General features: G+C 45.8%; 1 protein-coding gene across 6 annotated transcripts in view; it reads right to left on the minus strand.

Moving 5' to 3' along the window:
• Positions 1 to 15,175, minus strand: part of KCNIP1 (potassium voltage-gated channel interacting protein 1) — a 443,945-nt gene that overhangs the window by 146,710 nt on the left and 282,060 nt on the right. For 2 of the 6 annotated variants that reach the window (XM_075766510.1, XM_075766515.1), the window contains exon 2: positions 11 to 102. The exons of the other annotated variants lie outside the window; for them this stretch is intronic. The gene's annotated coding sequence lies outside the window, so the exon portion shown is untranslated. The remainder of the gene's footprint in view (positions 1 to 10; positions 103 to 15,175) is intronic. 6 annotated transcript variants of the gene reach the window in all.

Raw genomic sequence — 15,175 nt, forward strand, 5'->3', positions numbered from 1 at the left:
ACACTCTGACCTTGTTAACAGGCTGGGACAGCTTGAAGAAGGCTTACTTTGTTCACTTACGTTCCCAAACTGCACAGTTCAAACAGACCCATCCAGACTTACCTGCAAGAAAACAGAATACAAATTTTGGGTTACAGCTTCAAACTTAACAAAAATCTGTCACTGAGTAGTAAAAATAAATAATGGATCCCTGAAAAATTTCCCAGTAGTTAAAATAACTTTTTGCAGTGTGATGAATTATTTATTTGATTGTACTTTTTTTCCTAGCCCTTAAATAATTAAGATAGCCTTTTTCATCCTCATAATTTAATTACAAAAGGTTGCATTGCCAAAGGGCAAAATATAATATCTGTTGACTTTCTTCTTATTACAAAGTATGGTTTTGTCTGTTCATCCAGTCTTGCCCCCCCGCCAGCCCCAGGTTTCCTTCCCCTGCTGCTTCACGACACTCACAGAGTATTTCAGCATTGCTTAAAACAACATGACTGAGCGCAAGGAGGAGCAGATCAGCTAAGATGGGGGTTGTACGCTTTTTATTGTGCTTTTACATAGAAGAAAGGTAGTAAGTCACCAGCTATGTGGTGAACTTCTGTTCCTACAATGGAAGCAAGTGCTCGGACCCCAAACTAGCGAGTGGAGTCAGCAGAGCTTTTATAGCAAGGCCCTTACATCAGGCTCCCAGCAGTTTTCTTTACAGAAGCAGATTTGGGTGAAAAATGTGAGAGAGAAGCATTTTTTCCATTTCCCAAAGCACAGTAAATTCATTAATGGTGGTTTAATAATCAACACGAGAAGAGCCTCTCCCACGATGGGTGACAGGCTGCCATTTCCAACTCAAAGTGCTCCGTGTGTTACATCCCACCCCGGGTTTCACACATTAGAACACCACTGGCTGCCCAATGCATCGATAGGACCTAGACGCCAACCCACAGCAGGCTCCTTTATAAATCCCAAGGGCGCTAACAGCACAAACGGCTATCCTGCGTGCAAGGCCTCCACACCCCTTCGCACCACAGCCCCAGGTGCTGCAGCAAGCATTCTCTAGCACAGGCAACACAGCAGCACTGGGGTGGCATCCACCACTGCACGTCTCTGGAGAGACTGTAGTCTCTGTAGCTTTTCACAGTACAACCTGGCTAAGGAGATGTTTTGCTGTGCCCAGTGTTTTGACAGCTCTGTAGGAAACATCAGCCTATTTTTCAGAGACTGGAAGATGGAGACTTTCCTACTATGTTTCTACCAGTACACAGGATCTGACTACCCAGAGTGCGTTTGTCTCCCCGTGGCAGACGGGCATGCCTGCTCTCCTTTCTCCTCCTGCTTCTCCTCCCCAGGAGGCAAGCCCTGCAGGGAGGCAGGAGAGCGTCCACAGCTTTTCAACTCAGAACTGCTGAGGGAACGCAAGTGCCTGACATAGGGGTCTGTCTCAGTGGGGGCAGTGGGATCTGCCAGGAGCCACCACCCAGGGGACAGCCATCCCGTCACTGAAATGGAAGGGATAGGTAGTCCAAGAAATGCTCCTTAGCTGAACTCAACTTTTACATAAAAAGATCCTGAAATAAAATGACTTCCAGGCTCAGCACTCTGCCCCTGAGATTTATTACAGTCCCATGCACCCGGTACTTCGTACGTCAGAAAGCAGCAGTGATGGTGCTGGCGAGGTACATGTTACATGGTGCACTCCATGGTTACACTCCTTGTTCCTCTCCTTTGGCTGACTGTGGGAAAGAATTATTACCATCATCTGCCGTAAGGAAAGTTGTAAAAAAGAAGATCTGCTTCTGCTACAGCTGGTTCCCTCAGAAATGAAAACATGGTTTTCTGGGAACCCTACTAGCAGGAGTCTGGAAAAGAGGCATACGGTGAACCTCAGGGACACAAAGAGCAGCATCCTCCAGTGCACAGTGGAATGTTGGACTCCTCCATCAAGTAGCTTTATTGCAAGTGGCAAACTCCCACTTCACAGTGAGAGGAGGAGCAAGAAAACCTCAAGGACTCTTAAAGTGGAACTTCTGTGTTGCACTATAGCCATTAATGCATTTCAGAAGAGTTTGTGACTAAAGCTAAGTCACAAAGTGGATGGCATAAAGTTAAGGATCTCAGCTACTACTTTTTGATGCTAAAATCATTGACATCCCAAGCGTGGACCTCCTCATTTTGCGTATACTTGGGCTGCTGAAATTCTTGAACAAAACCACTCACTTTCTATTTTTACTTTAATAACTTTGCATAGAGAGCCTCCTAAACCCATGCCTAGCCAGCTGTTGAGAGCCAGCCGTTCAGCTAACATGACATGACAATGAAATAATTTTTTATAAAAGAGTTTAAGACAAAGAGTATTACACTTTGATCTGAGTGTATGGAAAGTAGAGACAATGAGACCAACATTGATATTTGGCTGTACGCTATCCTCCTACTATGAAGACAGCAACTTAACACAACTGTGTGTGGAAATGTTTGCAAACTGATCAGCAATTTACTAATAAAGGAAATGGTGGCATAAACTGATAAGCAATTTACTAATAAAGACAAGTCTGCAGAAGCCCTTGATTCCTGACATTACTTCGTCCATCCTCCATTGAAAATATTATTTCACGCTACTCTCTTGTGGACTTCCAGGGTATTTTTCCTTCATTAAATTCTGCAGAAATTATAAGATTCAGCATGCCAGCAAGTATATGGACTGGCTTCTGACAGTACATAGGAGACAGTCTGTGGGTGATTTTACTTATAATATACAAAATAAATACTATCTAGCATTTTTCTGAAAAGGAGACTGTAAACATTATAACCTCAAGAAGAATGTAACAGCCTAACAAGCTTGTTCCCAAGCTCCTGCTGTGGATCTTCTCACCATTGCTGGCACAGCGTGTGTGTGGGGCCATATTCTGGTTGGCAGTTGCTATGCGATACACATTTCTGCTACATTTCTGTCTTATATTAACACAGACAGTAACATCTGTGCAAGAATCCACAAAGTAAAGGGTTTCTTGGAAAGTGGGGCAAAAACATAAGCAAATCGCTCCAGCAAAGGAGCCCAGGGAGGTTGTTGTGGCTTGAAAGGGCTCTTTGAGAAACAGGGAGAAACAAGTGGAAAAGGATGGTTTTATACTTCTTTGCTAGAGACTCAAGAAATAAAAAAGAGAAAATAATTAGATGAAATAACATCAGGCTAAGCCTTCTATCTCCATTTGGCGATAACCCATTGTTTCCCCCATTCTAAGAGCTGAAATGTTTATCTAAACACAGGAGATATACATACATATACACAGACTGAAAATCACTAACTTCATTCACTGCTCTACAGAACCTGGTACTAGGAGGCTCTGCCAATGTTGCCTAGACAAATATTGAGTAATAACTACAGCATAGTAGGAGGAGATAGGATACTTATTTGACCAGATGGACATTCAATTCTGAACATTATGGAAAAGGACATCTGCATCGGCTGATATGAAAAATGAAATACATCTAGAGATAATTCAGAAAGCGCTGGAAATGGTTCCCTAATGTGATAAAAAACTTTCTTGCTATTTAGTATATGGCCTTAGTTAAAGAGATACAGAAGGACCTCAGATTAAACCACTCGAATTTCTACATTATCAGCCAATAAAAATATATTTCCATGCTATTGGAAGCATCTGAAATAATCAGTCTCTCAGAGCTGCCACCACCTCAGTGCTCCATCCACAATGAAGCCAGCATTGCGCTGTCTCGAGAGGTGTTCTGAGGTCGTCAGCTCAGTGATCAACGAAAGGTAACCACAAAGGACTTTATCTTATTCTGTCACCCTCTCCAACCATCAGCTGACTTGAATTTATCTACTTTAACATTTTACCACCGCACTGCTGATTGAGGCACTGTCATCAGGAGGCTGCTGGCAAAGGCCCGTTGGAGCAGCAGGGTCTGACGTGGCCTCTCGGAGGGGTTACCTGCTGGCAGAGCTCCGCTGAGAGACCCCGCCAGCACCACGGAACCTACCAACCCACCCGGCCTGTGTTTGAACACTGCTGGAGGACCCAACCCGAATAAGGATCTGGGAAGGAAAATCCCATATAATCTAAAAAGGGTCTTATCCCCACCTGGTGGCATTGATATAATTGTCAGGAAGCAAAAGCAAAGAGCCAGCAGTCAGCCTTAGCTTGGAAACGCTATTTGCTCGAAAATGCGTTTCACTACTACTATAATGGAAATGCACTATTCGGTATTTGTCAAACACCGACAGTCAACGGCAGATATAGTTAAAACATCCTCAGGTTCCTGGCGTCCAGACGTAGTGAAGGATTTCGCAGTCTTTTAAGCAGAAAGGGGCAGGTTGCGGTGTCCAACCCGCGCCGTTCCGTGCTGCCCGCCCACCGCCGCCTCCCCCGGGCGGCGCGGACGGAGCGCTGGGCGCTCGCAGGGTGCTGCTGCCCTCTGCTGTCCCCACCCCGCAGAGAGGCACCCGGGGGGACCAGGAACGAGCACTGCCCGAGCAAAGGGGAAAACCCTGGTAATTATACAACTTCAGGTTTATCTCTACGAGGAATTTTCCTCCTTTCCTGGTGAATAAATGACTCCAATTTGTGCTTTACTGACTTTGCACATTAACACTGAAAATTTCAAAGGGACTATTTGGGCAATCCTACAATAACCTTGTGTCGCTGGCAAATAAACTTTGGTCTCTGTATGTGCAATCAGTGAAAAATTTTGTCTTCCTTCCTACAGAAATTTGCATTTGTGGCCCAGTCCTCGATACACACACAACAGCAAATACACCTCAGTGGATGATGGCAAACAGAGAAAAATTTGCGATGGGTTTGTAGCGCACGCACTGGGCTGCACCTCCTGGGTGCAGAGGCTCCCTGCTCGCCCAGCCCAGCGCAGGGTGACATTAGGTGTCTGCACCCCGCAGGGCGGAACTGAGAGGGTGCTCTGCCCCTGCGCAGGGCCGGGCAGCACCAGGCTCGGCAGAGCCAGCAGCAAGTAGAAGTCAGAGAGGGGAATGCGGAAGCCAGAGCCGAGGAACCAGCAGGTAGGAGCAGCCAGGGCCTCTCTCGTGGTGGTGGTGTTTTGTTTTATTTATTTCCCCAATCCCCAGCCAACACAACCCCAGATAATGGCAGGAAACAGCTAAAAGGCAGAGAGCTCAGCCCCAGCGTAGCTCTGAGTGCCACCAAACTGGAGCAGCCACGACTGGCTGGCCTGCGGCCGGGGAGACGCCAGCTCCAGCCAAGAGCATCCTTTAAGGCTTATTTCATACCACAACTGTGCCAGGCTCAAAGTCAAAGCATTTATAACTTTCATTCAAATGAAGTAAATACATGTTTAAAACATGCAAATATAATCACAAGCATGCCATCTTATTTGCATTATTGAATTTCTGCCCTTAAAAGTAACTACTGTCAATGGGGTGCGGAGAGGTGATAAGAACATCACAGTGCCTGTGCCCGCCACAGGACACCTCCTGGATCACGCCCGTCTCTGGCGGCAGCAGGATTTAAGTCAGAGCGTCTTCTGGTGGGTACGGAAGGGTAATGGTCAGAGAGAAGAAAGAACTAGGATAAGTTAAGAGGGGTATAACAGAGAGCGCAATCAAATGTAAGAAGTGTTGGTTTGATGTGGGTGGGTGCTAGATCAGGCTGCAAGGAGATAAAAGGATAGCTCTTGAAAATGAGGATGTAGGGAAAAGACAAAGATATGAAGTCCAGACTGAAAAGAGACATATACCAAGAGGCCATTTGTGCCAGCAGCTGGCAGCATCCACAAGGGCCCTTTATGGCTTTTGCTCCTTGTCCTCTTTGGTCTAGCACAGCACTGGAATAACATCCAAGTCAGGACTATTAAAAATATTCATTGGTCCTCATTGGTCCCTTACTAAGGAGTATCCTAAACAGCATTTTTCTCTCCTTTTGGGAGATTATGTGAGGTAAGGCCCAGACAAGGTGCTTAAACACAACAGTTCCCTGCAGACCAATTGTTGAAGAAATAGACCTTTTAAGCTGAAGTCAAAGGATGGTAGTGCACTGTCTTCTGGCTAAAACCACTGAGAGCAGATGTCTTGATCTTACCTTCTTAAATGACATAAAGCATATAGGATGCCCTATAATTGCCAAAAATTATAGGCCCTGCGTTGCTCAATATTGCCTCTTTGGAAAATTGCACCCTTAATGCTCAAGCCTTCTTTCTGTTTTTATACCCAGTTTAGGAACGTAACTCAAACCCAAAGCACTTACCAGATACATACTCCTGTCCTGAGCAGCGGAGGCCCATCCTTAAGTGACCAGTGCCCACGTAACGGGCTCGTTCGGACAGTAGCACTTGGATAAAAGCACACTGCATTTCTCAGGTTTTTGGAGAAAAGCAAAAAAACTCCTTGGTATTAGAAAGTCTGCTTTATAGACTGCTAAGACATCTTCTTTCAGGTACAAAGCAAACGTTTGGAGAAGGGCTGTTTTTTTCACAGCATAATCCAATTTCTAGGTGCTTTCTTAACAGTTTCTCTCTATTTCTGACTAAATTAACAATCCCATGAAAGAGATCATAACCCTGAACACTTTGCATTCTCAGGGTTGTTTTAATAGTAATAGTAGTAATATAGACACCTTTCGGAGTAAATTACCAAACAGTTGCCAGTGGTATAGGCAGGCACCAGACCCCCAGACCACAGAAAGAATAAACAGTTCATCTGCAGCAAGCACGTTAAATTTTTGGCCAGTGTTTTGTATTTCCACTTTCAATTTCTTTGCGTTTCCCAACAAAACGTGTTATCCTGTGACCATTTCCTTTCACTCTTATACCTCCTAAGGACACAAACCTGTGACCTTAGATATGGATTCACATCATAACGTGCTATTTTAGTACCCGGTACATGGATATGCAAACCGTGCTTGGCCATTGTCCCAAGGATCCAGGGCCTTGGGCCAACTGCTCCGGCATGTGAAAAAGGAAGCAGATACCAGCTAGACAGTCCCTCTCAGGGAGCCTTGTGTCACACCAGAGACACAGGGATCTACAGCCAATCTCTCACAGGTCTCCCACAAAGTCCCCTTTGATGGCAGTTACTGCAGAGTGAAGTTATGATCTGGAGCCCCCAGATACCCTCTGCCCGTCTCAGAGGAAGGCAGCAAGGATCACACCCAGCAAATCCCAGCTTTTATGCAGGCAGAGCAAAGCAGCTTCTTCCCTGCCTGACTCCTTTGGAATTAACGACTCACAACTTACAGGAAATGAGGGAAAATATGTCATTTATATCTGACCTCTAACACAGCCAATGAACTAAACACCTTTAGCTTTGAGGGCGCTCTGCGGAGTCGGAATGGAGAAAAAACATCCTGGAGCCCAGGAACTACCCAGTTTAAAGGGCACAGATGGTGTGACAAACACACAGTTCATCTTAGCGTTACTGGTAGCCCACTGCACCAAAGACAAATTGTCATAGTGCAAATACTACAGGATGGGTTATATTCCACATGGTTAACCCCATTTAGAAAAGCATTCAGGCATATGGGTATTCCCGTCTCTGTTCAGAGTGCTCAAGAACATACTTAGCTTTCTAGCTGATGAGATCTAAGCACGTGTCTAATTACTGATTTGAAAAAGGTCTGGAGATGCTGCAATGATGGATAACACAGAAAACCCAAAGTGAAAGCAAGATCTTCTGAAAAGTGAGAGGCTAAATTGAATGAACCGCATCCCTTGTAACTGCTAGGTCAGAACATTTTGCAGACTACCCATCCGTAAATTACCACATTCCAAACAAAGCCACACAGCCCCCAGCTTTATGGTATTAATGGCTGTCCTTACTATTGCTTTTATTCAGCTATCCCAATGCACACACCAAATCTTTTCATTCTCAGCCAGTAATTTACAGCCAGTAGAGACAGAAGCGACTGGAGACTGCAGTCCCTGGAAACACTATCTTTTCACCCTTCCCTCACCCCAGGGAAACTCCTCCTCCTTGGAAGGGAGAGGGGCGAAGGAGGAGGGAAAGGGAATTCCCTACAAGCCTAGGGAAATCCATACAATGGAACGGTGCCTGCAACGCTGGTTTTGCATCAACAGCAAACATTACAGCATGAAACACTTCATGAAAGTGCGAAGATGCATCTGGGGAGCTCCGGAGACGGAGTCCTTCACGTCTTTGGCTGTACCAAAGAATAGATGGGCCAAGGCCAAAGCTGTAACGCTACCTTTGCTTTTACTCTAGTCCTTCTCTCACAATATATAGGGCAACAATTGCTTTTACAGAAGACCCAAACAGCGTGACTTTCTGTTACAGATGTGAGAAAGAGTTAAAGGTACTTTGTGTCTAATCATTCTCAAACATTTATTTTGCCAATATGCGACTCAGGAGATTCCAGTCACAGAAACAAGAAATAAAAACTAGTTACCTGATGAGTTTCATGTTGTTTTTTAAAAAATATGTTTTATAAGGAACATTTAAAACAATGCAAAGCAACAAAATAACCCCCTGGCAACTTTTTTCCTTTACCCAGATACCAAGTGCAGCCCAATCTACAGAGATGTTTGTGCTTCCGAGAGACTGGGAAATCCTTTGAGTACACTGCTCTCTTGGTTTTGTATGACGGTTAAAAAGGCTTAATAAGCAGCCTGAGATTTCTTACTGCCATTTTTTCATTTCCTGTGTTGTCACAGGCAGCTGGCACAGCAGCTGATAATCTGAACAGCCTGAGAGAAACACTTCTGTAAAGAGACTTACAGGAACTGACCTATCTCCAGTGAATTCATTTCCACTTCAAGTTTTCTACAGTCTCAAAGGCCATCCCCACGTCACACTCTTGGGTGGCTCAGATGATGGGAAGTATTATGCCCTAATAGCATCAAAGTGAGAACAAGGATTAAATCTCCTCTCGGGTACACAGATGGTTAAAGTTCAGGAGTTTGCAGTAAATTTGAAGTTTCTAGGGTTTTAATTTCTTCTTTTTTTTTTTTTTTTTTAAAGTTACTGTGCGGTAGCTAAATCATTCCCTGATTTGAAGTGGATCGTACAGCCTCATTTCAGTAAGATTACTTTACAGCACGCTATAGGTGCAATTCAGGGGACCAAAGACCGAGGCCATCCCAGTGCTCCTCACTCGCAACCAGAGTAAGGCACCCGTTGTCCCTCTTGCCTGCGAATCCGGCAGGGTCCTCACCCACGCTGCCGTGTTGGTGACACAGGGACACTGCCCAGCAAAATCACCGCTTTGCCTCAGGTGGAGTATAATCCTGTCCGTGGGTGGGAACTTAGCACAGGCTTCTTCACCTGAAAGGCAACTGCAGTCCTGCGGATGGCTAGATGCAATTCGGAAAAACAACTGGATGTGAAGAATATGTGGAAGGCAACTTTCTGCTTCATAAAATGAAGTCATAGCTCCCAAGAACTAACCCTAGCAATTGCTGAAGGAAGGAAATGAGAAAAAAGCAAGTGCCAGGCAGGCGCAGAGAGCAGAGGCAGCTGGCTAACCGAGTTAGCAAAGCAGCTGGTCCTGAGCACTCTCATTTCAACTGTGTACAAATTAGAGGCCAAAGATTCTCTTCCTCTCTGCTGTATTGGGAAATACAGCTCACGAGAATGAAGCGTGGTTTTCAAAGTGACAAAGCACACAATAAAAGGGGAGTAATTTGGATATCCTCCCAGCGTATTAGGGCAGCCCACCCACAAAGCTGACTCTGGAGTGAAAGGACTCGCTACTCCCATGAAACCATGAAATTGGTTCTCTGCCCTGCAGGGATGGGGGACAGCATCCTTTTGCATTTTCAAAAACAAAATTCCCAACACTTCAAAAGTTACAGGGAAAAAAAATACATTTACTAGGTTAGGTCAATCTGATCTGTTTCTGACTGGTACCAAATTCAATAGCTAATTCCAGCTTAAAAACAAATAAAAAATATTCCAGTGTTCTAGCTTCCAGTTTGAAATGATTTTGTAGGACAAATTTGGCTGCATTTAACTTTTCATTTTAACTGTTTTCTCCCAAAGTAGGGACTCCTCTACCCTAGTACTTCAGTGAAATTTTGGTCAAAACGGAATCTTATTTATTCATGGTTTGCTGTCACAGAATTTGAATCTGTCATTAGATATCTCCTGTCATAACATCAGCTCCACAAAGCCAACATTTTGATGGCCATGTACCTCTGAGTGTTAGTCCAGAGACCAGCGCGTGCAAGCTGACAGGCCACTGCCAGCACTCGCTTATGCCTTGCCATTCTTCAGGGACAACCCCACCAGGTGTTTCGGAGATCGAGCTCCAGTCTTACATCCTACTGCCCTGATTCTTCTGGCACCTACACTAGAGATTAGCGTGAGTTTATTCTTCATACGGCAGGTTTTGTATCTATTGCTGCTGCTTTTTGGATGGTGTTTGATCCTCAGTACGGCTCACTGAATACACAGGTCACAAGTTGCGAAAGCCTGCTGATTTCACATGAAGTGGAAAATCATCCACCAAGCCAGCGGATGGATGGTTTCCATGATGAAATAAAATCCCAGCGTAGTGAAATGAGACCCCTTTCACGACTGCCCAACCTTCTAGTGTAATTCATGTGAACCAGAGCCCACTTTAACCACCTTTTTCTCCTGAGAGCCCCTTGGAACAGTCTAGTGTCTAAAGGAACTGGATGCCCACCTGCTGCACGACCAAAGAGGGCTGTCCACCCAGTGTACACAGCCCACTAGCCCTCTCCTTGACCACCTCTGAAAGACCCTTAATAAAGAGGAAAAATTGGACAAACCTACCACTAGAATAGGTCTTATGGCTCCTAGCAGAGCTGACGGGACACTGCCGCTCTAGTTCTTCAGGTCGGCATCGGAGCATCTCAAACTCCAACAAAGCTGTTCCTGCAAACTAGGGCAATAGTCCCACCTTATTCCAGGTGGTGAGAAGAGCAGAGACTGGTTTCCCTCCTTCTCCAGGGCCAGTGTGACAGTTGGCAGTAGATGCCCTCCTTCTCTCATTCTGTGTCCCGCAGCACGTCCAGCCATGTCACAAGGCCTTCTCACTGAAACACGGATTCCCAAAGCATGGTAGCTGTTCTTTGGTGCTGATTTCCATAAGCTACAGCTATAACGTACCTCAGGCTCTCCTTGGATTTTACCTCCAGCTATATCCATTTTTCTCTCCAGAGAAGGAGGCCATTACAGCGATCAGTAGCTTTCACGCGGAAGTCCTGCCTTTTGCAGGGGTCTCTGCAGATGCCCTCTATTGTAATGACATTAGGAGGTATCCCAACGAGTCCCTGCTTCCCAGCGATGTTAGAAGTGCTCATACTCTATCAGAGACAGAAACCAGCACATGCTGCAAGAAAGATCACTGCATGTGTTGAAGAAGAATGGATGAGCACTTTTTAGCTAAACTGAGGTCTCTGTGACTTGTGCAGGAGTAAGAAGTAAAGCTCTCTTATCTGAGCTACATTTACCCCAAGGACTGGCTGGGCTATATACAGACACCAGGATTTTCATCTCTGCAGAGCTGTTGCCTTTGGAGAAGAGCAGCACCCTGCTCAGATAATGCCTTTCCTTTCAGAGAAGAAAGGTTAGTGGTAGACTAAAAGCATATTTTTCTTTATGTATAGGATGCATTATCTTAGTGTGCTGAACTGAATCACAGGCTGCTAAGTGCTCTTGGCATCCACAGCTGCAGGTATAGCTCCACACATGAATTACAGTGTTTTGTACTGGCAAAGATGGAGGGGGGGACTGGAATGGGGGCATTAGTCACAGTGGAAAAATAGCACTGTGAGACGTGATCATCTCTCGCACATTTTGGGGAACATGCGTTGAACTGCTGGTCGTTACTTTTCAGTGGGAGGTATTTCTACTTTTCTGCCTCCAAAGCAAGCTGTTTCATGCTATGCAGAGCCTTTCGCATAAGTCCAACAAAATTTGAAACGCACATACCTGAAACAGGATTTATATAAAATAGAAGCATAGGGATTTGCAAGCTGAATACCTCTGAAACAAGAAGAGCTAAATATAGAGATCTGGATACAGCATTTATACGTAAAATCCTGTTTCAGGTGCTAAGCATAGAATGATATCCCTCCATAGGGGTAAGACAGTCTGTGCAACACTGGTGATTTGATATGATTCATTAAGAAGAACTGACACTTCATATTAAGATTGAGGTAGTCAAAACAACTGTTATTTTAAGTGGAGTCCTAAATTACTCTGCAAGGTCTGTGGGAGTAGAGCTAGGCCTACACTGATTCCAGATCAATATTTGCATGGCAAGAAAAGAACCTGTCAGAACAGAAGAAACAAATGAGAGAACCCATTTTTGCAGGGTTAGAGATACACTTGGCTAAAGCAAATTAAGGAGAATCACTCTCGACGGCAGTCTAAGATGAAGCTAAATGCTGGCGATCCCCGCTTTGGGCAGGCTAGCGCGCAGAAGCAGATGTAGAAATCCTCTCAAATCCAAGGGTGCCAGCCACACGTTTCTGTCACAGACCACCCTGACTGCAGAAGTGTCCCCTGACTTTCCAAAGGCCAGGGACCGTCCCTACCCCAGCGCCAGAAGGTACCTCTCCCCCCCAGACTCTCAGCCTACGAGCTCCTGAGGCAGGCTGCGCCACCAGCGGGCACCTATCCTGCCGCCTTCTGGGTACTTGGGAGCAATGTGCCACTGTCCCGGGCTCTGCGGGAGCAGGCAAAAGTGTCGGTTAGAAACATCACTACAGCCATCCCAACAGAGCTCTCCCGTTACTTCAAAATCACCCTTCACTCAAGTCGGTTATCTTAACGATACAAAATATGTGTTCAGACCACACACAACAGGCACAGTTAGAGAAAAAGTCACAAAGACACAGGCGCTAAAAAGGAAAGAAAAATACCACTCGAGCTACTTCACACAGCCTCACACTCCGAAATCCGCCTTTCCTCCTCACTCCCCAGCCCCAGAACTCAGGGCACTTACCTCAGCCCGGGGGTCTGGGCTAGTCCTGCCCAGCAGCCTGCGCACCTTCCCCCGCAGCCAGCCTCCATACTGCGTCCCTTTTCAGGCTTGGCCTGAGCTGTCACCCAGACGTCCCAAGCGTTCCTGAGCTTTCAGCACATCAGGGAACACTCCTCCCTCCACAAGGGCTGTCCTCCCTCCTCCAGAAATAAGAATATCCCTTTGGCTGACAGTCACCCAGCGCAGGAGCCCCCACCTGCTGCTGCATCGCTGCTGCGTCAAGGGACAGAACGTCTTACTCGTTCCGTGAGGCAAGGGGTAAGTCTGTGCAGAAAACCTCTCCATACACCGAATTTATACTTTGCATCAACATGTAAATTGAAACCACAGTTGGCATTTAATATATGCAGCTCATCGCTAGCTCTTGATTGAGATCAGACAATGGCAATCAACAGCTCTGGGAGGGAATGGATTTGAGATGACCCCCGGCGGGTCCCTCACTATCATTTACATGTGAAGGCAAAACACACCGCCAGAGCGGCAAACACCTTCCCAGTTCAAGCTATTCCGATGGTCTGGTTTAGGAGATATTCCCTGACCTGCTTTAATCAGGCAGAGGTGATGCTCGTTTGTGACTACACTTCAAGCAGACATTGATCTGCTGGGAGGGACAAAACCTTCCTGGTGCAGTCGATGCAGAAGGGAAACACCTACCCAGCCACCTGGGATGAACTCTACGCGGTGTTTTCCAAAGGGTTCCGTGTAGTTACGGGTGAGTCTGTGATCCCCCTTTGTGAGCCGCCTCGCGGAGAGCCAGGCTCGAATGGGAAGTGTTGCCAAATTAATTCTGTAACACTGTGGATGATACTACAAGCTACACACATTATTGAGCTAAATTAATTTCTGCTGTACCTGACCTGCAGCTGAGGAATGTTGCTTACTGGGCTGGGAATAGCTTGTTTGTTGGATCTATAAAATATTGTTACTTAAATAGTCCAGAGAGCTCCTCTGACACAAGTTCTCTTTCCCCTGAAGGCCCTTCTTTCTAACTGGAGTTATTGATCCCTTTGGCTTTAGACAGGAAATAATCACTGCATTAGCAACCACCAAACTGGCCTTCAGTCCCTCGAGTCTGTTCCCTGACACGGCATTGATTTGAATTTTTTGAGCTGGGAATGTTGTTAAACTGTTTTCTGATAAGAAGCACAGTAACGTGCAATGTATTTTGACTTTCTGATCTGCGGTTTCAAAGTGTGTGTGTGTATATTACTTTTCAAGCATGTCTCAAGCAATTGCTGCTAAATTCTGCTACAAAGCAGTGCTACTTTATACAATATGGAGAAAACTCGAGCAGCGCAAAGTAGGCATGCTGGGTTCACTTTCTGAAACCTGCTGCAATAGAGAGGATCAAGCAGTTCACGGGCTGATGTTAGATCCCCGTTAGTGCCTGCTCCTTTACAGAGACAGCTGCCTTCAGCAGGCAGCTCTGCCAAAGGGTCGTGTAGTACCCCCTGAAACTTGGAATTTCCCACATACTGCACTGCAACATTACATTTCTGTATTTGCCATTTAAATACAAAATAATCACTCCTGAAACTGTATCACGGTGTTTGTACACTCAGGTGTTAATCCAGGCCTGGCTTCGCTGCCCAGGGATGCAATCGCAACCGCCCGCTCAGAAGTAAACACGTGATTTACCCAGCCCAGATGTGGACAGGAGCTACATTTAACCGGGGGCACAGACAGGCACTGCCGAACCTCGTGCTCTGTTTCCAAGCCCCAGAATGCAGTAGCCCCTTCCCAGCATTGTCCTCAAAACAGCGCCAGAGCCAAGAGAAATATGGATCTGTTTGATACGTGTACCTGTAACTCACATCTTAGCAAATCCTGCAACGCCTTACGAATATAACGGTTACAAGCCATTGATGTCAGCCCCACACGGCAGCGTCCAAGCGTGTCACTGGACGACTCGGCGTGCCGCCGGGCTGCAGGACGCAGCTGGATGCACTGGGGGGATGCAGTGCCTACAAATCCATCCTGCTCAGATTCAATTGGTGCTGTATGCAAAACCAGAACAAAACACGAGAGTTGTGCCAACCTGCCTGCAGCATTACACCAGCTCTTAGGGTTCTCTGATGAATGTCTCAAACCCAAACCAAGAAGATATTCAGTGGTTTGATCTCCTTGTAGGAAATAACATTTAATATTTTTAACGTGCCTTTGCAAAATGGTGATGTTATCTGTCCAAAGTTAATTTAACAGGCAGCTGAGGCATAAGAGAAAATCAAATTGTCTTT

Source organism: Balearica regulorum, chromosome 14 (assembly GCF_011004875.1).
Source record: "Balearica regulorum gibbericeps isolate bBalReg1 chromosome 14, bBalReg1.pri, whole genome shotgun sequence".
Taxonomy (NCBI): domain Eukaryota; kingdom Metazoa; phylum Chordata; class Aves; order Gruiformes; family Gruidae; genus Balearica; species Balearica regulorum.